At 51.9% G+C, this 22,368-nt stretch overlaps 6 non-coding genes across 6 annotated transcripts; all 6 read left to right on the top strand.

Moving 5' to 3' along the window:
• The first annotated feature begins 8,931 nt into the window (after positions 1-8,931).
• TRNAN-GUU (transfer RNA asparagine (anticodon GUU)) lies at positions 8,932-9,005 on the top strand. The gene has a single exon. It is a non-coding gene; the product is annotated as a tRNA-Asn (tRNA).
• A 4,031-nt stretch (positions 9,006-13,036) lies between these two features.
• TRNAN-GUU (transfer RNA asparagine (anticodon GUU)) lies at positions 13,037-13,110 on the top strand. Its single transcript has one exon. It is a non-coding gene; the product is annotated as a tRNA-Asn (tRNA).
• A 1,097-nt stretch (positions 13,111-14,207) lies between these two features.
• TRNAN-GUU (transfer RNA asparagine (anticodon GUU)) lies at positions 14,208-14,284 on the top strand. Its single transcript has one exon. It is a non-coding gene; the product is annotated as a tRNA-Asn (tRNA).
• Positions 14,285-14,801: 517 nt separating this feature from the next.
• TRNAN-GUU (transfer RNA asparagine (anticodon GUU)) lies at positions 14,802-14,875 on the top strand. The gene has a single exon. It is a non-coding gene; the product is annotated as a tRNA-Asn (tRNA).
• Positions 14,876-15,971: 1,096 nt separating this feature from the next.
• On the top strand, positions 15,972-16,048 carry TRNAN-GUU (transfer RNA asparagine (anticodon GUU)). The gene has a single exon. It is a non-coding gene; the product is annotated as a tRNA-Asn (tRNA).
• Positions 16,049-19,061: 3,013 nt separating this feature from the next.
• Positions 19,062-19,135, top strand: TRNAN-GUU (transfer RNA asparagine (anticodon GUU)). The gene has a single exon. It is a non-coding gene; the product is annotated as a tRNA-Asn (tRNA).
• The last annotated feature ends 3,233 nt before the right edge of the window (positions 19,136-22,368 follow it).

Below are 22,368 nucleotides of genomic sequence, written 5' to 3'. Positions count from 1 at the left end.
GCGCGATCTGCTGTTGACCGAAAGGTTGGAGGTTCGAGCCCACCCGGTGGTGGTGCAGCGCTTTTTTTCCTTGGGCTGATAGCTTTGAAGATATGTTCTCATGGTAGTGAGAGCGGAGCAGGACTGTCTCCGTGGCGCAATTGGCTAGCGCGATCGGGTGTTAACCGAAAGGTTGGAGGTTCGAGCCCTCCCGGGAGTGGTGTGTTGCTTTTTTCATTGCACTGATAGCTTTGAAGATATGTTCTGTTGGTGGTGAGAGTGGAGCACGACTCTCTCCATAGCGCAATTAGCTAGCGCGATCGGCTGTTAAACAAAAGGTTGGAGGTTCGAGCCCACCTGGTGGTGCGGCGCTTTTTTTCCTTGGGCTCATAGCTTTGAAGATATGTTCTCATGGTGGTGAGAGCGGAGCAGGACTGTCTCCGTGGCGCAATAGGCTAGCGCGATCGGCTGTTAGCCGAAAGGTTGGAGGTTCGAGCCCACCCGGGAACGGTGTGTCGCTTTGTTTTCGCTGATAGCTTTGAAGATATGTTCTGATGGTGGTGAGAGTGGAGCACGACTCTCTCCGTAGCGCAATTAGCTAGCGCGATCGGCTGTTAACCAAAAGGTTGGAGGTTCGAGCCCACCCGGTGGTGGTGCGGCGCTTTTTTTCCTTTGAGCTGATAGCTCTGAAGAAATGTTCTGACGGGGGTGAGAGTGGAGCACGACTGTCTCCGTGGCGCAATTGGATAGCGCGATCTGCTGTTGACCGATTGGTTGGAGGTTCGAGCCCACCCGGTGGTGGTGTGGCGCTTCTTTTTCTTTGGGCTGATAGCTGTGAAGAAATGTTTTGACGGTGGTGAGAGTGGAGCAGGACTGTCTCCGTTGCGCAATCGGCTAGGGTGATCGGCTGTTAACCGAAAGCTTGGAGTTTCGAGCCCACTGGGGACGGTGTGTCGCTTTTTTTTGCGCTGATAGCTTTGAAGATATGTTCTGATGGTGGTGAAAGTGGAGCCTCACTGTCTTTGTGGCGCAATTGGCTAGCGCGATCGGCTGTTAGACGAAAGGTTGGAGGTTCGAGCCCACCCGGAGTGGTGCGGCACTTTTTTTCCTTTGAGCTGATAGCTCTGAAGAAATGTTCTGACGGGGGTGAGAGTGGAGCACGACTGTCTCCGTGGCGCAATTGGATAGCGCGATCTGCTGTTGACCGATTGGTTGGAGGTTCGAGCCCACCCGGTGGTGGTGTGGCGCTTCTTTTTCTTTGGACTGATAGCTTTGAAGATATGTTCTGATGGTGGTGAGAGTATAGCAGGACTGTCTCCATGGCGCAATTGGCTAGCGCGATCGGCTGTTAACCGAGAGGTTGGAGGTTTGAGCCCACCCGGGGACGGTGTGTCGCTTTTTTTTTCTTTACGCTGATAGCTTTGAAGATATGTTCTGATGGTGGTGAGAGTGGAGCACGACTGTCTCTGTGGCGCAATTGGCTAGCGCGATCTGCTGTTGACTGAAAGGTTGGAGGTTCGAGCCCACCTGGTGGTGGTGCGGCGCTTCTTTTTCTTTGGGCTGATAGCTCTGAAGAAATGTTCTGACGGTGGTGAGCGTGGAGCACGACTGTCTCCGTGGCGCCATTGGCTAGCGCGATCGGCTGTTAAGCGAAAGGTTGGAGGTTCGAGCCCACCCGGTGGTGGTTCGGCGCTTTTTTTTCTTTGGGCTGATAGCTCCGAAGAAATGTTCTGACGGTGGTGAGAGTGGAGCACGACTGTCTCCGTGGCGCAATTGACTAGCGCTAACGGCTGTTAACCGAAAGGTTGGAGGTTCGAGCCCTCCCGGGAGTGGTGTGTTGCTTTTTTTTCTTTGGGCTGATAGCTTTAAAGATATGTTCTGATGGTGGCTAGAGTGGAGCAGGACTGTCTGCGTGGCGCAATTGGCTAGCGCGTTCGGCCGTTAACCGAAAGGTTGGAGGTTCGAGCATACACGGTGGTGGTGCTGGCTTTTTTCTATGGGCTGATAGCTTTGAAGATATGTTTTGATGGTGGTGAGAGTGAAGCAGGACTGTCTCCGTGGCGCAATTGGCTAGCGCGATCGACTGTTAACCGAAAGGTTGGAGGTTCGAGCCCACCCGGTCGTGGTGCGGCGCTTATTTTCTTTGGGCTGATAGCTTTGAAGATATGTTCTGATGGTGGTGAGAGTGGAGCAGGACTGTCTCCGTGGCGCAATTGGCTAGCGCAATCGGCTGTTAACTGAAAGCTTGGAGTTTCGAGCCCACCCGGTAGTGGTGCGGCGCTTTTTTTTGAGCTGAAAGCTTTGAAGATATGTTCTGATGGTGGTGAGAGTAGAGCAGGACTGTCTCCGTGGCGCAATTTGATAGCGCGATCGGCTGTTAACCGAAAAGTTGGAGTTTCGAGCCCACCCGGGGACGGTGTGTCGCTTTTTTTTCTTTGCGCTGATTGCTTTGAAGATATGTTCTAATGGTGGTGAGAGTGGAGCACGACTGTCTCCGTGACGCAATTGGCTATCGCGATCGGCTGTTAACACAAAGAATGGAGGTTCGAGTCCGGCCGGGGGTGGTGCGGCGCTTTTTTTTCTTTGGGCTGATAGCTTTGAAGATACGTTCTGATGTTGGTGAGAGTGGAGCACGACTGTCTGCATGGCGCAATTGGCGAGCGCGATCGGCTGTTAACCGAAAGGTTGGAGGTTAGAGCCCACCCGGTGGTAGTGCGGCGCTTTTTTTTTCTTTGGGCTGATAGCTTTGAAGATATGTTCTGATGGTGGTGAGAGTGGAGCATGACTGTCTCCGTGGCGCAATTGGCTAGCGTGATCGGCTGTTAACCTAAAGCTTGGAGGTTCGAGCCCACCCGGTGGTGGTGCGGCGCTTCTTTTTCTTTGGGCTGATAGCTGTGAAGAAATGTTTTGACGGTGGTGAGAGTGGAGCACGACTGTCCCCGTGGCGCAGTTGGCTAGCGCGATTTGCAGTTAACCGAAAAGTTGGAGGTTCGAGCCCACCCGGTGGTGGTGCGGCACTTTTTTTTCTTTGGGCTGATAGCTTCGAAGATATGTTCTGATGGTGGTGAGAGTATAGCAGGACTGTCTCCGTGGCGCAATTCGCTAGCGCGATCGGCTGTTAAGCGAAAGGTTGGAGGTTCGAGCCCTCCCGGGAGTGGTGTGTTGCTTTTTTCTTTGCGCCGATAACTTCAGAGACATGTTCTCACGGTGGTGAGATCTGAGCACGACTGTCTCCGTGGCGCCATTGGCTGGCATGTTCGGCTAATAACCGAACAATTGGAGGTTTCATCCCTCCCGGGAGTGGTGTGTTGCTTTTTTCTTTGCACTGATAGCTTTGAAGATATGTTCTGATGGTGGTGAGAGTGGAGCACGACTGTCTCTGTGGCCCAATTGGCTAGCGCGGTCAGCTGTTAACCGAAAGGATGAAGGTTCGAGCCCACCCGGTGTTCGTACGGCGCTTTTTTTTCTTTGCACTGATAGCTTTGGAGAAATGTTCTGACGGTGGGGAGATGTGAGCACGACTGTCTCCTTGGCGCAATTGGCTAGCACATTGGGCTGTTAACCGAAAAATTGGAGTTTCGAGCCCTCCCGGGAGTGGTGTGTCGCTTTTTTCTTTGCGCTGATAGCTTTGAAAATATGTTCTGATGGTGGTGAGACAGGAGCACGACTGTCTCCGTGGCGCAATTGGCTAGCGCGATCTGCTGTTGACCGAAAGGTTGGAGGTTCGAGCCCACTCGGAGGTGGTGCGGCACTTCTTTTTCTTTGGGCTGATATCTCTGAAGAAATGTTCTGATGGTGGTGAGAGTGGAGCACGACTGTTTCCGTGGCGCGATTGGCTAGCGCAATCGGCTGTTAACCGAAAGGTTGGAGGTTCGAGCGCTCCCGGGAGTGGTGTGTTGTTTTTTTCTTTGCGCTGATAGCTTTGAAGATATGTTCTGATGGTGGGGAAAGTAGAGCACGACTGTATCCGTGGCGCAATTGGCTAGCGCGATCGGCAGTTTACCGAAAGGTTGGAGGTTCGAGCCCACCCGGTGGTGGTGCAGCGCTTTTTTTCCTTGGGCTGATAGCTTTGAAGATATGTTCTCATGGTGGTGAGAGCGGAGCAGGACTGTCTCCGTGGCGCAATTGGCTAGCGCGATCGGGTGTTAACCGAAAGGTTGGAGGTTCGAGCCCTCCCGGGAGTGGTGTGTTGCTTTTTTCATTGCACTGATAGCTTTGAAGATATGTTCTGTTGGTGGTGAGAGTGGAGCACGACACTCTCCGTAGCGCAATTAGCTAGCGCGATCGGCTGTTAACCAAAAGGTTGGAGGTTCGAGCCCACCCGGTGGTGGTGCGGCGCTTTTTTTCCTTTGAGCTGATAGCTCTGAAGAAATGTTCTGACGGGGGTGAGAGTGGAGCACGACTGTCTCCGTGGCGCAATTGGCTAGCGCGATCGGCTGTTAACCGAAAGGTTGGAGGTTCGAGCACTCCCGGGAGTGGTGTGTTGCTTTTTTTTTCTTTGGGTTGATAGCTTTAAAGATATGTTCTGATGGTGGCTAGAGTGGAGAAGGACTGTCTCCGTGTCGCAATTGGCTTGCGCGTTCGGCCGTTAACCGAAAGGGTTGAGGTTCGAGCCCACCCGGTGGTGGTGCGGGCTTTTTTTCTATGGGCTGATAGCTTTGAAGATATGTTCTGATGGTGGTGAGAGTGATGCACGACTGTTTCCGTGGCGCAATTGGCTAGTGCGATCGACTGTTAACCGAAAGGTTGGAGGTTCGAGCCCACCCGGTGGTGGTGCGGCGCTTTTTTTCTTTGGGCTGATAGCTTTGAAGATATGTTCTGATGGTGGTGAGAGTGGAGCAGGACTGTCTCCGTGGCGCAATTGGCTAGCGCGATCGGCTGTTAACCGAAAGCTTGGAGTTTTGAGCCCACCTGGTAGTGGTGCGGCGCTTTTTTTTTCTTTGAGCTGATAGCTTTTAAGATATGTTCTGATGGTGGTGAGAGTGGAGCAGGACTGTCTCCGTGGCGCAATTTGCTAGCGCGATCGGCTGTTAACCGAAGAGTTGGAGTTTCGAGCCCACCCGGGGACGGTGTGTCGCTTTTTTTCTTTGCGCTGATAGCTTTGAAGATATGTTCTGATGGTGGTGAGAGTGGAGCACGACTGTCTCCGTGGCGCAATTGGCTAGCGCGATCGGCTGTTAACAGAAAGAATGGAGGTTCGAGCCCACCCGGGGGTGGTGCGGCCCTTTTTTTTCTTTAGGCTGATAGCTTTGAAGATATGTTCTGATGTTGGTGAGAGTGGAGCACGACCGTCTCCATGGCGTAATTGGTGAGCGCGATCGGCTGCTAACCGAAAGGTTGGAGGTTCGAGCCCACCCGGCGGTGGTGCGGCGTTTTTTTTCTTTGGGCTGATAGCTTTGAAGATATGTTCTGATGGTGGTGAGAGTGTAGCAGGACTGTCTCCGTGGCGCAATTGGCTAGCGCGATCGGCTGTTAACCGAGAGGTATGAGGTTTGAGCCCACCCGGGGACGGTGTGTCGCTTTTTTTCTTTTCGCTGATAGCTTTGAAGATATGTTCTGATGTTGGTGAGAGTGGAGCACGACTGTCTCCGTGGCGCAATTGGCTAGCGTGATCGGCTGTTAACCGAAAGCTTGGAGTTTCGAGCCCACCCGGGGAAGGTGTGTCGCTTTTTTTTCTTTGCTCTGATAGCTTTGAAGATATGTTCTGATGGTGATGAATGTGGAGCACGATTGTCTCCGTGGCAGAATTGGCTAGTGCGATCGACTGTTAACCGAAAAGTTGGAGGTTCGAGCCCACCCGGTGGTGGTGCGGCACTTTTTTTTCTTTGGGCTGATAGCTTTAAAGATATGTTCTGATGGTGGTGAGAGTGGAGCACGACTGTCTCCGTGGCGCAATTGGCTAGCGCGATCGGCTGTTAACAGAAAGGATGGAGGTTCGAGCCCACCCGGGGGTGGTGCGCCGCTTTTTTTTCTTTGGGCTGATAGCGTTGAAGATATGTTCTGATGTTAGTGAGAGTGGAGCACGACTGTCTCCATGGCGCAATTGGCTAGCGTGATCGGCTGTTAACCGAAAGCTTGGAGTTTCGAGCCCACTGGGGACGGTGTGTCACTTTTTTTGCGCTGATAGCTTTGAAGATATGTTCTGATGGTGGTGAAAGTGGAGCTTCACTGTCTCTGTGGCGCAATTGGCTAGCGCGATCGGCTGTTAGACGAAAGGTTGGAGGTTCGAGCCCACCCGGAGTGGTGCGGCGCTTTTTTTCTTTGGACTGATAGCTTTGAAGATATGTTCTGATGGTGGTGAGAGTATAGCAGGACGGTCTCCGTGGCGCAATTGGCTAGCGCGATCGGCTGTTAACCGAGAGGTTTGAAGTTTGAGCCCACCCGGGGATGGTGTGTCGCTTTTTTTCTTTTAGCTGATAGCTTTGAAGATATGTTCTGATGGTGGTGAGAGTGGAGCATGACTGTCTCTGTGGCGCAATTGGCTAGCGCGATCTGCTGTTGACTGAAAGGTTGGAGGTTCGAGCCCACCCGGCGGTGGTTCGGCGCTTTTTTTTCTTTGGGCTGATAGCTCCGAAGAAATGTTCTGACGGTGGTGAGAGTGGAGCACGACTGTCTGTGTGGTGCAATTGGCTAGCGCTATCGGCTGTTAACCGAAAGGTTGGAGGTTCGAGCCCTCCCGGGAGTGGTGTGTTGCTTTTTTTTCTTTGGGCTGATAGCTTTAAAGATATGTTCTGATGGTGGCTAGAGTGGAGCAGGACTGTCTCCGTGGCGCAATTGGCTAGCGCGTTCGGCCGTTAACCGAAAGGTTGGAGGTTCGAGCACACCCGGTGGTGGTGCTGGCTTTTTTCTATGGGCTGATAGCTTTGAAGATATGTTCTGATGGTGGTGAGAGTGAAGCAGGACTGTCTCCGTGGCGCAATTGGCTAGCGCGATCGACTGTTAACCGAAAGGTTGGAGGTTCGAGCCCACCCGGTGGTGGTGCGGCGCTTTTTTTCTTTGGGCTGATAGCTTTGAAGATATGTTCTGATGGTGGTGAGAGTGGAGCAGGACTGTCTCCGTGGCGCAATTGGCTAGCGCGATCGGCTGTTAACTCAAAGCTTGGAGTTTCGAGCCCACCCGGTAGTGGTGCGGCGCTTTTTTTTTGAGCTGAAAGCTTTGAAGATATGTTCAGATGGTGGTGAGAGTAGAGCAGTACTGTCTCCGTGGCGCAATTTGCTAGCGCGATCGGCTGTTAACCGAAAAGTTGGAGTTTCGAGCCCACCCGGGGACGGTGTGTCGCTTTTTTTTGCGCTGATTGCTTTGAAGATATGTTCTAATGGTGGTGAGAGTGGAGCACGACTGTCTCCGTGACGCAATTGGCTTCGCGATCGGCACTTAACTGAAAAGTTGGAGGTTCGAGCCCACCTGGTGGTGGTGCGGCACTTTTTTTTGCGCTGATAGCTTTGAAGATATGTTCTGATGGTGGTGAGAGTGGAGCACGACTGTTTCCGTGGCGCGATTGGCTAGCGCAATCGGCTGTTAACCGAAAGGTTGGAGGTTCGAGCGCTCCCGGGAGTGGTGTGTTGTTTTTTTCTTTGCGCTGATAGCTTTGAAGATATGTTCTCATGGTGGTGAGAGCGGAGCAGGACTGTCTCCGTGGCGCAATTGGCTAGCGCGATCGGGTGTTAACCGAAAGGTTGGAGGTTCGAGCCCTCCCGGGAGTGGTGTGTTGCTTTTTTCATTGCACTGATAGCTTTGAAGATATGTTCTGTTGGTGGTGAGAATGGAGCACGACTGTTTCCGTGGCGCGATTGGCTAGCGCAATCGGCTGTTAACCGAAAGGTTGGAGGTTCGAGCGCTCCCGGGAGTGGTGTGTTGTTTTTTTCTTTGAGCTGATAGCTCTGAAGAAATGTTCTGACGGGGGTGAGAGTGGAGCACGACTGTCTCCGTGGCGCAATTGGCTAGCGCGATCGGCTGTTAACCGAAAGGTTGGAGGTTCGAGCACTCCCGGGAGTGGTGTGTTGCTTTTTTTTCTTTGGGTTGATAGCTTTAAAGATATGTTCTGATGGTGGCTAGAGTGGAGAAGGACTGTCTCCGTGGCGCAATTGGCTTGCGCGTTCGGCCGTTAACCGAAAGGGTTGAGGTTCGAGCCCACCCGGTGGTGGTGCAGGCTTTTTTTCTATGGGCTGATAGCTTTGAAGATATGTTCTGATGGTGGTGAGAGTGATGCACGACTGTTTCCGTGGCGCAACTGGCTAGTGCGATCGACTGTTAACCGAAAGGTTGGAGGTTCGAGCCCACCCGGTGGTGGTGCGGTGCTTTTTTTCTTTGGGCTGATAGCTTTGAAGATATGTTCTGATGGTGGTGAGAGTGGAGCAGGACTGTCTCCGTGGCGCAATTGGCTAGCGCGATCGGCTGTTAACCGAAAGCTTGGAGTTTCGAGCCCACCTGGTAGTGGTGCGGCGCTTTTTTTTCTTTGAGCTGATAGCTTCGAAGATATGTTCTGATTGTGGTGAGAGTGGAGCAGGACTGTCTCCGTGGCGCAATTTCCTAGCGCGATCGGCTGTTAACCGAAGAGTTGGAGTTTCCAGCCCACCCGGGGACAGTGTGTCGCTTTTTTTCTTTGCGCTGATAGCTTTGAAGATATGTTCTGATGGTGGTGAGAGTGGAGCACGACTGTCTCCGTGGCGCAATTGGCTAGCGCGATCGGCTGTTAGCAGAAAGAATGGAGGTTCGAGCCCACCCAGGGGTGGTGCGGCCCTTTTTTTTCTTTAGGCTGATAGCTTTGAAGATATGTTCTGATGTTGGTGAGAGTGGAGCACGACCGTCTCCATGGCGCAATTGGTGAGCGCGATCGGCTGTTAACCGAAAGGTTGGAGGTTCGAGCCCACCCGGCGGTGGTGCGGCGTTTTTTTTCTTTGGGCTGATAGCTTTGAAGATATGTTCTGATGGTGGTGAGAGTGTAGCAGGACTGTCTCCGTGGCGCAATTGGCTAGCGCGATCGGCTGTTAACCGAGAGGTTGGAGGTTTGAGCCCACCCGGGGACGGTGTGTCGCTTTTTTTTCTTTTCGCTGATAGCTTTGAAGATATGTTCTGATGGTGGTGAGAGTGGAGCACGACTGTCTCCGTGGCGCAATTGGCTAGCGTGATCGGCTGTTAACCGAAAGCTTGGAGTTTCGAGCCCACCCGGGGAAGGTGTGTCGCTTTTTTTTTCTTTGCTCTGATAGCTTTGAGATATGTTCTGATGGTGATGAATGTGGAGCACGATTGTCTCCGTGGCAGAATTGGCTAGTGCGAGCGACTGTTAACCGAAAAGTTGGAGGTTCGAGCCCACCCGGTGGTGGTGTGGCACTTTTTTTTCTTTGGGCTGATAGCTTTAAAGATATGTTCTGATGGTGGTGAGAGTGGAGCACGACTGTCTCCGTGGCGCAATTGGCTAGCGCGATCGGCTGTTAACAGAAAGGATGGAGGTTCGAGCCCACCCGGGGGTGGTGCGCCGCTTTTTTTTGGGCTGATAGCGTTGAAGATATGTTCTGATGTTAGTGAGAGTGGAGCACGACTGTCTCCATGGCGCAATTGGCTAGCGTGATCGGCTGTTAACCGAAAGCTTGGAGTTTCGAGCCCACTGGGGACGGTGTGTCACTTTTTTTGCGCTGATAGCTTTGAAGATATGTTCTGATGGTAGTGAAAGTGGAGCCTCACTGTCTCTGTGGCGCAATTGGCTAGCGCGATCGACTGTTAACCGAAAGGTTGGAGGTTCGAGCCCACCCGGTGGTGGTGCGGCGCTTTTTTTTTGAGCTGAAAGCTTTGAAGATATGTTCAGATGGTGGTGAGAGTAGAGCAGTACTGTCTCCGTGGCGCAATTTGCTAGCGCGATCGGCTGTTAACCGAAAAGTTGGAGTTTCGAGCCCACCCGGGGACGGTGTGTCGCTTTTTTTTGCGCTGGTTGCTTTGAAGATATGTTCTAATGGTGGTGAGAGTGGAGCACGACTGTCTCCGTGACGCAATTGGCTATCGCGATCGGCTGTTAACAGAAAGAATGGAGGTTCAAGCCCGGCCGGGGGTGGTGCGGCGCTTTTTTTTCTTTGGGCTGATAGCTTTGAAGATATGTTCTGATGGTGGTGAGAGTGGAGCATGACTGTCTCCGTGGCGCAATTGGCTAGCGTGATCGGCTGTTAACCGAAAGCTTGGAGTTTCGAGCCCACCCGGGGATGGTGTGTCGCTTTTTTTTTCTTTGGGCTGATAGCTCCGAAGAAATGTTCTGACGGTGGTGAGAGTGGAGCACGACTGTCTCCGTGGTGCAATTGGCTAGCGCTATCGGCTGTTAACCGAAAGGTTGGAGGTTCGAGCCCTCCCGGGAGTGGTGTGTTGCTTTTTTTTCTTTGGGCTGATAGCTTTAAAGATATGTTCTGATGGTGGCTAGAGTGGAGCAGGACTGTCTCCGTGGCGCAATTGGCTAGCGCGTTCGGCCGTTAACCGAAAGGTTGGAGGTTCGAGCACACCCGGTGGTGGTGCTGGCTTTTTTCTATGGGCTGATAGCTTTGAAGATATGTTCTGATGGTGGTGAGAGTGAAGCAGGACTGTCTCCGTGGCGCAATTGGCTAGCGCGATCGACTGTTAACCGAAAGGTTGGAGGTTCGAGCCCACCCGGTGGTGGTGCGGCGCTTTTTTTCTTTGGGCTGATAGCTTTGAAGATATGTTCTGATGGTGGTGAGAGTGGAGCAGGACTGTCTCCGTGGCGCAATTGGCTAGCGCGATCGGCTGTTAACTGAAAGCTTGGAGTTTCGAGCCCACCCGGTAGTGGTGCGGCGCTTTTTTTTTGAGCTGAAAGCTTTGAAGATATGTTCAGATGGTGGTGAGAGTAGAGCAGTACTGTCTCCGTGGCGCAATTTGCTAGCGAGATCGGCTGTTAACCGAAAAGTTGGAGTTTCGAGCCCACCCGGGTACGGTGTGTCGCTTTTTTTGCGCTGATTGCTTAGAAGATATGTTCTAATGGTGGTGAGAGTGGAGCACGACTGTCTCCGTGACGCAATTGGCTATCGCGATCGGCTGTTAACAGAAAGAATGGAGGTTCGAGCCCGGCCGGGGGTCGTGCGGCGCTTTTTTTTCTTTGGGCTGATAGCTTTGAAGATATGTTCTGATGGTGGTGAGAGTGGAGCATGACTGTCTCCGTGGCACAATTGGCTAGCGTGATCGGCTGTTAACCGAAAGCTTGGAGTTTCGAGCCCACCCGGGGATGGTGTGTCGTTTTTTTTTCTTTGCGGTGATAGCTTTGAAGATATGTTCTGATGGTGATGAAAGTGGAGCACGACTGTCTCCGTGGCGCAATTGGCTAGCGCGATCGGCTGTTAGCCGAAAAGTTGGAGGTTCGAGCCCACCCGGTGGTGGTGCGGCACTTTTTTTTCTTTGGGCTGATAGCTTCGAAGATATGTTCTGATGGTGGTGAGAGTATAGCAGGACTGTCTCCGTGGCGCAATTGGCTAGCGCTATCGGCTGTTAACCGAAAGGTTGGAGGTTCGAGCCCTCCCGAGAGTGGTGTGTTGCTTTTTTTTCTTTGGGCTGATAGCTTTAAAGATATGTTCTGATGGTGGCTAGAGAGGAGCAGGACTGTCTCCGTGGCGCAATTGGCTAGCGCGTTCGGCCGTTAACCGAAAGGTTGGAGGTTCGAGCACACCCGGTGGTGGTGCTGGCTTTTTTCTATGGGCTGATAGCTTTGAAGATATGTTCTGATGGTGGTGAGAGTGAAGCAGGACTGTCTCCGTTGCGCAATTGGCTAGCGCGATCGACTGTTAACCGAAAGGTTGGAGGTTCGAGCCCACCCGGTGGTGGTGCGGCGCTTTTTTTCTTTGGGCTGATAGCTTTGAAGATATGTTCTGATGGTGGTGAGAGTGGAGCAGGACTGTCTCCGTGGCGCAATTGGCTAGCGCGATCGGCTGTTAACTGAAAGCTTGGAGTTTCGAGCCCACCCGTTAGTGGTGCGGCGCTTTTTTTTGAGCTGAAAGCTTTGAAGATATGTTCAGATGGTGGTGAGAGTAGAGCAGTACTGTCTCCGGGGCGCAATTTGCTAGCGCGATCGGCTGTTAACCGAAAAGTTGGAGTTTCGAGCCCACCCGGGGACGGTGTGTCGCTTTTTTTTGCGCTGATTGCTTTGAAGATATGTTCTAATGGTGGTGAGAGTGGAGCACGACTGTCTCCGTGACGCAATTGGCTATCGCGATCGGCTGTTAACAGAAAGAATGGAGGTTCGAGCCCGGCCGGGGGTGGTGCGGCGCTTTTTTTTCTTTGGGCTGATAGCTTTGAAGATATGTTCTGTTGGTGGTGAGAGTGGAGCATGACTGTCTCCGTGGCGCAATTGGCTAGCGTGATCGGCTGTTAACCGAAAGCTTGGAGTTTCGAGCCCACCCGGGGATGGTGTGTCGCTTTTTTTTTCTTTGCGGTGATAGCTTTGAAGATATGTTCTGATGGTGGTGAAAGTGGAGCACGACTGTCTCCGTGGCGCAATTGGCTAGCGCGATCGGCTGTTAGCCAAAAAGTTGGAGGTTCGAGACCACCCGGTGGTGGTGCGCCACTTTTTTTTCTTTGGGCTGATAGCTTTGAAGATATGTTCTGATGGAGGTGAGAGTGGAGCAGGACTGTCTCCATGGCGCGATTGACTAGCGCGATCGGCTGTTAATCGAAAAGTTGGAGGTGCGAGCCCTCCCGGTAGTGGTGTGTTGCTTTTTTTTCTTTGGGCTGATAGCTTTGAAGATATGTTCTGATGGTGGTGAGTGTGGAGCAGGACTGTCTCCGTGGCGCAATTGGCTAATGCGATCGGCTGTTAACCGAAAGGTTAGAGGTTCGAGCTCACCCGGTGGTGGTTCGGCGCTTTTTTTTCTTTGGGCTGATAGCTTTGAAGAAATGTTCTTATGGTGGTGAGAGTGGAGCACGACCGTCTCCATGGCGCAATTGGTGAGCGCGATCGGCTGTTAACCGAAAGGTTGGAGGTTCGAGCCCACCCGGCGGTGGTGCGGCGTTTTTTTTTCTTTTGGCTGATAGCTTTGAAGATATGTTCTGATGGTGGTGAGAGTGTAGCAGGACTGTCTCCGTGGCGCAATTGGCTAGCGCGATCGGCTGTTAACCGAGAGGTTGGAGGTTTGAGCCCACCCGGGGACGGTGTGTCGCTTTTTTTTTCTTTTCGCTGATAGCTTTGAAGATATGTTCTGATGGTGGTGAGAGTGGAGCACGACTGTCTCCGTGGCGCAATTGGCTAGCGTGATCGGCTGTTAACCGAAAGCTTGGAGGTTCGAGCCCACCCGGTGGTGGTGTGGCACTTTTTTTTCTTTGGGCTGATAGCTCTGAAGATATGTTCTGATGGTGGTGAGAGTGGAGCACGACTGTCTCCGTGGCGCAATTGGCTAGCGCGATCGGCTGTTAACAGAAAGGATGGAGGTTCGAGCCCACCCGGGGGTGGTGCGCCGCTTTTTTTTCTTTGGGCTGATAGCGTTGAAGATATGTTCTGATGTTAGTGAGAGTGGAGCACGACTGTCTCCATGGCACAATTGGCTAGCGTGATCGGCTGTTAACCGAAAGCTTGGAGTTTCGAGCCCACTGGGGACGGCGTGTCGCTTTTTTTGCGCTGATAGCTTTGAAGATATGTTCTGATGGTGGTGAAAGTGGAGCCTCACTGTCTCTGTGGCGCAATTGGCTAGCGCGATCGGCTGTTAGACGAAAGGTTGGAGGTTCGAGCCCACCCGGAGTGGTGCGGCGCTTTTTTTTTGGACTGATAGCTTTGAACATATGTTCTGATGGTGGTGAGAGTATAGCAGGACTGTCTCCGTGGCGCAATTGGCTAGCGCGATCGGCTGTTAACCGAGAGGTTGGAGGGTTGAGCCCACCCGAGGACGGTGTGTCGCTTTTTTTTCTTTTCGCTGATAGCTTTGAAGATATATTCTGATGGTGGTGAGTGTGGAGCACGACTGTCTCTGTGGCGCAATTGGCTAGCGCGATCTGCTGTTGACTGAAAGGTTGGAGGTTCGAGCCCACCTGGTGGTGGTGCGGCGCTTCTTTTTCTTTGGGCTGATAGCTCTGAAGAAATGTTCTGACGGTGGTGAGCGTGGAGCACGACTGTCTCCGTGGCGCCATTCGCTAGCGCGATCAGCTGTTAACCGAAAGGTTGGAGGTTCGAGCCCACCCGGTGGTGGTTCGGCGCTTTTTTTCTTTGGGCTGATAGCTCCGAAGAAATGTTCTGACGGTGGTGAGAGTGGAGCACGACTGTCTCCGTGGCGCAATTGGCTAGCGCTTTCGGCTGTTAACCGAAAGGTTGGAGGTTCGAGCCCTCCCGGGAGTGGTGTGTTGCTTTTTTTTCTTTGGGCTGATAGCTTTAAAGATATGTTCTGATGGAGGTGAGAGTGGAGCAGGACTGTCTCCATGGCGCGATTGACTAGCGCGATCGGCTGTTAATCGAAAAGTTGGAGGTGCGAGCCCTCCCGGTAGTGGTGTGTTGCTTTTTTTTCTTTGGGCTGATAGCTTTGAAGATATGTTCTGATGGTGGTGAGTGTGGAGCAGGACTGTCTCCGTGGCGCAATTGGCTAATGCGATCGGCTGTTAACCGAAAGGTTAGAGGTTCGAGCTCACCCGGTGGTGGTTCGGCGCTTTTTTTTCTTTGGGCTGATAGCTTTGAAGAAATGTTCTTATGGTGGTGAGAGTGGAGCACGACCGTCTCCATGGCGCAATTGGTGAGCGCGATCGGCTGTTAACCGAAAGGTTGGAGGTTCGAGCCCACCCGGCGGTGGTGCGGCGTTTTTTTTCTTTTGGCTGATAGCTTTGAAGATATGTTCTGATGGTGGTGAGAGTGTAGCAGGACTGTCTCCGTGGCGCAATTGGCTAGCGCGATCGGCTGTTAACCGAGAGGTTGGAGGTTTGAGCCCACCCGGGGACGGTGTGTCGCTTTTTTTTTCTTTTCGCTGATAGCTTTGAAGATATGTTCTGATGGTGGTGAGAGTGGAGCACGACTGTCTCCGTGGCGCAATTGGCTAGCGTGATCGGCTGTTAACCGAAAGCTTGGAGGTTCGAGCCCACCCGGTGGTGGTGTGGCACTTTTTTTTCTTTGGGCTGATAGCTCTGAAGATATGTTCTGATGGTGGTGAGAGTGGAGCACGACTGTCTCCGTGGCGCAATTGGCTAGCGCGATCGGCTGTTAACAGAAAGGATGGAGGTTCGAGCCCACCCGGGGGTGGTGCGCCGCTTTTTTTTCTTTGGGCTGATAGCGTTGAAGATATGTTCTGATGTTAGTGAGAGTGGAGCACGACTGTCTCCATGGCACAATTGGCTAGCGTGATCGGCTGTTAACCGAAAGCTTGGAGTTTCGAGCCCACTGGGGACGGCGTGTCGCTTTTTTTGCGCTGATAGCTTTGAAGATATGTTCTGATGGTGGTGAAAGTGGAGCCTCACTGTCTCTGTGGCGCAATTGGCTAGCGCGATCGGCTGTTAGACGAAAGGTTGGAGGTTCGAGCCCACCCGGAGTGGTGCGGCGCTTTTTTTTGGACTGATAGCTTTGAACATATGTTCTGATGGTGGTGAGAGTATAGCAGGACTGTCTCCGTGGCGCAATTGGCTAGCGCGATCGGCTGTTAACCGAGAGGTTGGAGGGTTGAGCCCACCCGAGGACGGTGTGTCGCTTTTTTTTCTTTTCGCTGATAGCTTTGAAGATATGTTCTGATGGTGGTGAGTGTGGAGCACGACTGTCTCTGTGGCTTAATTGGCTAGCGCGATCTGCTGTTGACTGAAAGGTTGGAGGTTCGAGCCCACCTGGTGGTGGTGCGGCGCTTCTTTTTCTTTGGGCTGATAGCTCTGAAGAAATGTTCTGCCGGTGGTGAGCGTGGAGCACGACTGTCTCCGTGGCGCCATTCGCTAGCGCGATCAGCTGTTAACCGAAAGGTTGGAGGTTCGAGCCCACCCGGTGGTGGTTCGGCGCTTTTTTTCTTTGGGCTGATAGCTCCGAAGAAATGTTCTGACGGTGGTGAGAGTGGAGCACGACTGTCTCCGTGGCGCAATTGGCTAGCGCTTTCGGCTGTTAACCGAAAGGTTGGAGGTTCGAGCCCTCCCGGGAGTGGTGTGTTGCTTTTTTTTCTTTGGGCTGATAGCTTTAAAGATATGTTCTGATGGTGGCTAGAGTGGAGCAGGACTGTCTCCGTGGCGCAATTGGCTAGCGCGTTCGGCCGTTAACCGAAAGGTTGGAGGTTCGAGCACACCCGGTGGTGGTGCTGGCTTTTTTCTATGGGCTGATAGCTTTTAAGATATGTTCTGATGGTGGTGAGAGTGAAGCAGGACTGTCTCCGTGGCGCAATTAGCTAGAGCGATCGACTGTTAACCGAAAGGTTGGAGGTTCGAGCCCACCCGGTGGTGGTGCGGCGCTTTTTTTTCTTTGGGCTGATAGCTTTGAAGATATGTTCTGATGGTGGTGAGAGTGGAGCAGGACTGTCTCCGTGCCGCAATTGGCTATCGCGATCGGCTGTTAACAGAAAGAATGGAGGTTCGAGCCCGCCTGGGGGTGGTGTGTCGCTTTTTTTTCTTTGCGGTGATAGCTTTGAAGATATGTTCTGATGGTGGTGAAAGCGGAGCACGACTGTCTCCGTGGCGCAATTGGCTAGCGCAATCGGCTGTTAGCCGAAAGGTTGGAGGTTCGAGCCCACCCGGGGGTGGTGCGGCGCTTTTTTTCTTTGGGCTGATAGCTTTGAAGATATGTTCTGATGGTGGTGAGAGTGTAGCTGGACTGTCTCCGTGGCGCATGTGGCTTGCGCGATCGGCTCGTAACCGAGAGGTTGGAGGTTTGAGCCCACCCGGAAGTGGTGTGTTGCTTTTTTCTTTGCGCTGATAACTTTAGAGACATGTTCTCACGGTGGTGAGATCTGAGCACGACTGTCTTTGTGACGCCATTGGCTGGCACGTTCGGCTGTTAACCGAACAATTAAAGGTTTCAGCCATCCCGGGAGTGGTGTGTTGCTTTTTTCTTTGCGCTGATAGCTTTGAAGATATGTTCTGATGGTGGTGAAAGTGGAGCACGACTGTCTCTGTGGCGCAATTGGCTAGCGCGATCGGCTGTTAGCCGAAAAGTTGGAGGTTCGAGCCCACCCGGTGGTGGTGCGGCACTTTTTTTTCTTTGGGCTGATAGCTTCGAAGATATGTTCTGATGGTGGTGAGAGTATAATAGCAGGACTGTCTCCGTGGCGCAATTTGCTAGCGCGATCGGCTGTTAAGCGAACTGTTGGAGGTTCGAGCCCTCCCGGGAGTGGTGTGTTGCTTTTTTCTTTGCGCTGATAACTTTAGAGACATGTTCTCACGGTGGTGAGATCTGAGCACGACTGTCTCTGTGGCGCCATTGGCTGGCACGTTCGGCTGTTAACCGAACAATTGGAGGTTTCAGCCCTCCCGGGAGTGGTGTGTTGCTTTTTTCTTTGCGCTGATAGCTTTGAAGATATGTTCTGATGGTGGTGAGAGTGGAGCATGACTGTCTCTGTGGCCCAATTGGCTAGCGCGGTCAGCTGTTAACCGAAAGGATGGAGGTTCGAGCCCACCCGGTGGTCGTACGGCGCTTTTTTTTCTTTGCACTGATAGCTTTGGAGAAATGTTCTGACGGTGGGGAGATTGGAGCACGACTGTCTCCTTGGCGCAATTGGCTAGCACATTGGGCTGTTAACCGAAAAATTGGAGTTTCGAGCCCTCCCGGGAGTGGTGTGTCGCTTTTTTCTTTGCGCTGATAGCTTTGAAAATATGTTCTGATGGTGGTGAGACAGGAGCACGACTGTCTCCGTGGCGCAATTGGCTAGCGCGATCTGCTGTTGACCGAAAGGTTGGAGGTTCGAGCCCACCCGGTGGTGGTGCAGCGCTTTTCTTCCTTGGGCTGATAGCTTTGAAGATATGTTCTCATGGTGGTGAGAGCGGAGCAGGACTGTCTTCGTGGCGCAATTGGTTAGCGCGATCGGGTGTTAACCGAAAGGTTGGAGGCTCGAGCCCTCCCGGGAGTGGTGTGTTGCTTTTTTCATTGCACTGATAGCTTTGAAGATATGTTCTGTTGGTGGTGAGAGTGGAGCACGACTCTCTCCTTGGCGCAATTAGCTAGCGCGATTGGCTGTTAACCAAAAGGTTGGAGGTTCGAGCCCACCCGGCGGTAGTGCTGCGCTTTTTTTACTTTGGGCTGATAGCTTTGAAGATATGTTCTGATGGTGGTGAGAGTTGAGCAGGACTGTCTCCGTGGCGCAATTAGCTAGCGTGATCGGCTGTTAACCGAGAGGTTGGAGGTTTGAGCCCACCCGGGGACGGTGTGTCGCTTTTTTTCCTTTTCGCTGATAGCTTTGAAGATATGTTCTGATGGTGGTGAGAGTGGAGCACGACTGTCTCCGTGGCGCAATTGGCTAGCGTGATCGGCTGTTAACCGAAAGCTTGGAGTTTCGAGCCCACCCGGTGAAGGTGTGTCGCTTTTTTTTTCTTTGCTCTTATAGCTTTGAAGATATGTTCTGATGGTGACGAATGTGGAGCACGATTGTCTCCGTGGCAGAATTGGCTAGTGCGATCGACTGTTAACCGAAAAGTTGGAGGTTCGAGCCCACCCGGTGGTGGTGTGGCACTTTTTTTTCTTTGGGCTGATGGCTTTAAAGATATGTTCTGATGGTGGTGAGAGTGGAGCACGACTGTCTCCGTGGCGCAATTGGCTAGCGCGATCGGCTGTTAACAGAAAGGATGGAGGTTCGAGCCCACCCGGGGGTGGTGCGCCGCTTTTTTTTCTTTGGGCTGATAGCGTTGAAGATATGTTCTGATGTTAGTGAGAGTGGAGCACGACTGTCTCCATGGCGCAATTGGCTAGCGTGATCGGCTGTTAACCGAAAGCTTGGAGTTTCGAGCCCACTGGGGACGGTGTGTCGCTTTTTTAGCGCTGATAGCTTTGAAGATATGTTCTGATGGTGGTGAAAGTGGAGCCTCACTGTCTCTGTGGCGCAATTGGCTAGCGCGATCGGCTGTTAGACGAAAGGTTGGAGGTTCGAGCCCACCCGGAGTGGTGCGGCGCTTTTTTTCTTTGGACTGATAGCTTTGAAGATATGTTGTGATGGTGGTGAGAGTATAGCAGGACGGTCTCCGTGGCGCAATTGGCTAGCGCGATCGGCTGTTAACCGAGAGGTTGGAGGTTTGAGCCCACCCGGGGACGGTGTGTCGCTTTTTTTCTTTTAGCTGATAGCTTTGAAGATATGTTCTGATGGTGGTGAGAGTGGAGCACGACTGTCTCTGTGGCGCAATTGGCTAGCGCGATCTGCTGTTGACTGAAAGGTTGGAGGTTCGAGCCCACCCGGCGGTGGTTCGGCGCTTTTTTTTCTTTGGGCTGATAGCTCCGAAGAAATGTTCTGACGGTGGTGAGAGTGGAGCACGACTGTCTCCGTGGTGCAATTGGCTAGCGCTATCGGCTGTTAACCGAAAGGTTGGAGGTTCGAGCCCTCCCGGGAGTGGTGTGTTGCTTTTTTTTCTTTGGGCTGATAGGTTTAAAGATATGTTCTGATGGTGGCTAGAGTGGAGCAGGACTGTCTCCGTGGCGCAATTGGCTAGCGCGTTCGGCCGTTAACCGAAAGGTTGGAGGTTCGAGCACACCCGGTGGTGGTTCTGGCTTTTTTCTATGGGCTGATAGCTTTGAAGATATGTTCTGATGGTGGTGAGAGCGAAGCAGGACTGTCTCCGTGGCGCAATTGGCTAGCGCGATCGACTGTTAACCGAAAGGTTGGAGGTTCGAGCCCACCCGGTGGTGGTGCGGCGCTTTTTTTCTTTGGGCTGATAGCTTTGAAGATATGTTCTGATGGTGGTGAGAGTGGAGCAGGACTGTCTCTGTGGCGCAATTGGCTAGCGCGATCGGCTGTTAACTGAAAGCTTGGAGTTTCGAGCCCACCCGGTAGTGGTGCGGCGCTTTTTTTTGAGCTGAAAGCTTTGAAGATATGTTCTGATGGTGGTGAGAGTAGAGCAGTACTGTCTCCGTGGCGCAATTTGCTAGCGCGATCGGCTGTTAACCGAAAAGTTGGAGTTTCGAGCCCACCCGGGGACGGTGTGTCGCTTTTTTTTGCGCTGATTGCTTTGAAGATATGTTTTAATGGTGGTGAGAGTGGAGCACGACTGTCTCCGTGACGCAATTGGCTATCGCGATCGGCTGTTAACAGAAAGAATGGAGGTTCGAGCCCGGCCGGGGGTGGTGCGGCGCTTTTTTTTCTTTGGGCTGATAGCTTTGAAGATATGTTCTGATGGTGGTGAGAGTGGAGCATGACTGTCTCCGTGGCGCAATTGGCTAGCGTGATCGGCTGTTAACCGAAAGCTTGGAGTTTCGAGCCCACCCGGGGATGGTGTGTCGCTTTTTTTTTCTTTGCGGTGATAGCTTTGAAGATATGTTCTGATGGTGGTGAAAGTGGAGCACGACTGTCTCCGTGGCGCAATTGGCTAGCGCGATCGGCTGTTAGCCGAAAAGTTGGAGTTTCGAGCCCACCCGGTGGTGGTGCGGCACTTTTTTTTCTTTGGGCTGATAGCTTCGAAGATATGTTCTGTTGGTGGTGAGAGTATAGCAGGACTGTCTCCGTGGCGCAATTTGCTAGCGCGATCGGCTGTTAGGCGAAAGGTTGGAGGTTCGAGCCCTCCCGGGAGTGGTGTGTTGCTTTTTTCTTTGCGCTGATAACTTTAGAGACATGTTCTCACGGTGGTGAGATCTGAGCACGACTGTCTCTGTGGCGCCATTCGCTGGCACGTTCGGCTGTTAACCGAACAATTGGAGGTTTCAGTCCTCCCGAGAGTGGTGTGTTGCTTTTTTCTTTGCGCTGATAGCTTTGAAGATATGTTCTGATGGTGGTGAGAGTGGAGCATGACTGTCTCTGTGGCCCAATTGGCTAGCGCGGTCAGCTGTTAACCGAAAGGATGGAGGTTCGAGCCCACCCGGTGGTCGTACGGCGCTTTTTTTTCTTTGCACTGATAGCTTTGGAGAAATGTTCTGACGGTGGGGAGATTGGAGCACGACTGTCTCCTTGGCGCAATTGGCTAGCACATTGGGCTGTTAACCGAAAAATTGGAGTTTCGAGCCCTCCCGGGAGTGGTGTGTCGCTTTTTTCTTTGCGCTGATAGCTTTGAAAATATGTTCTGATGGTGGTGAAACAGGAGCACGACTGTCTCCGTGGCGCAATTGGCTAGCGCGATCTGCTGTTGACCGAAAGGTTGGAGGTTCGAGCCCACCCGGTGGTGGTGCAGCGCTTTTTTTCCTTGGGCTGATAGCTTTGAAGATATCTATTTATTTATTTATTTATTTATTGTACCCTCAGGGTCAGAGGCATTGAAGAGGGGAGTGGGTTTACAAAAAATGGATTCAGAAGGTGAGTAAAGGGGAGCACAGGATTCAACGTTTACTGAACAATCAATTTTAGCTGATAACAAAGTTAGGACACAAAAGTAGAACAAAAGAGATCTGGTGTACATATCTTAAATAATCCTAGTATACAATTCTAGCTACAAAACACATCAGAACACGCAAGAACATAAAAAAACGAAAAAGGCACACGTAATAAGTAACCTCAGTTTACAATGTTTGTTAGTGCAGCGCGAAACAGCTGATAATCAGTAATCGCAGCAGTCGCTCCAGGAAGCTGGTTCCAGTCTTTGCTGGTGCGTGGGACAAAAGATTCTGAACACGTAATTGTTTGGCATATAGGTATACCAACTTTGTGCGCATGATCGATGCGAGAGGACACGTAGGACGGTGAAAGAAAAAGATTAGCACGAAGGTTGGGGCTATTATGGAAGATTTTATGAAAAAGGCACAGGCGAAAAAACTTACGACGAGAAGAAAGGGAAGTCAGCTGCAACGAGTTTTTCATAGCTGTAACGCTTGCTGTTCGATCGTAATCGTGTAGGATAAACCGGGCAGAGTTATTTTGGACCAGTTCGAGGGCTTTGATCAGATAAACCATGCTGGGATCCCAAACTGAAGCAGCATATTCTAATTTACTTCTAACCAAGTTCTTATACATCAGTAGTTTTAGAGAGGCAGGTGAAGAAGAAAAATTGCGACGAAGGTAGCCTAACATACGGTTTGCATTGTTAATAATGTTGCTTATGTGAACGGACCATGTCAGGCAAGAAGTAATGTGCACACCTAAATACCGGTAGGATGAAACACCATCGAGTAGAACATTAATAAGATGGTACGAGGCGGGAGTGGTTGAAGTTCGACATACGCGTAAAACTTTACACTTTTTAATATTGAGGTTCATTAGCCAAAGACTGCACCAGTTTGAAATAGCGTTAAGGTCGTTTTGTATAATACTAACATCGCTTGTGTCGTTAATTTCACGAAATATCACACAATCGTCAGCGAACAGGTGTATGTTTGATGAAACGCAATCAGTGAGGTCATTGATGTAAATT

This window comes from Rhipicephalus microplus, unplaced genomic scaffold (genome assembly GCF_043290135.1).
Source record: "Rhipicephalus microplus isolate Deutch F79 unplaced genomic scaffold, USDA_Rmic scaffold_59, whole genome shotgun sequence".
Taxonomy (NCBI): Eukaryota; Metazoa; Arthropoda; class Arachnida; order Ixodida; family Ixodidae; genus Rhipicephalus; species Rhipicephalus microplus.
The sequence above is the reverse complement of the archived record's forward strand: the minus strand, read 5'-3'. Positions and strand labels throughout refer to the sequence as shown.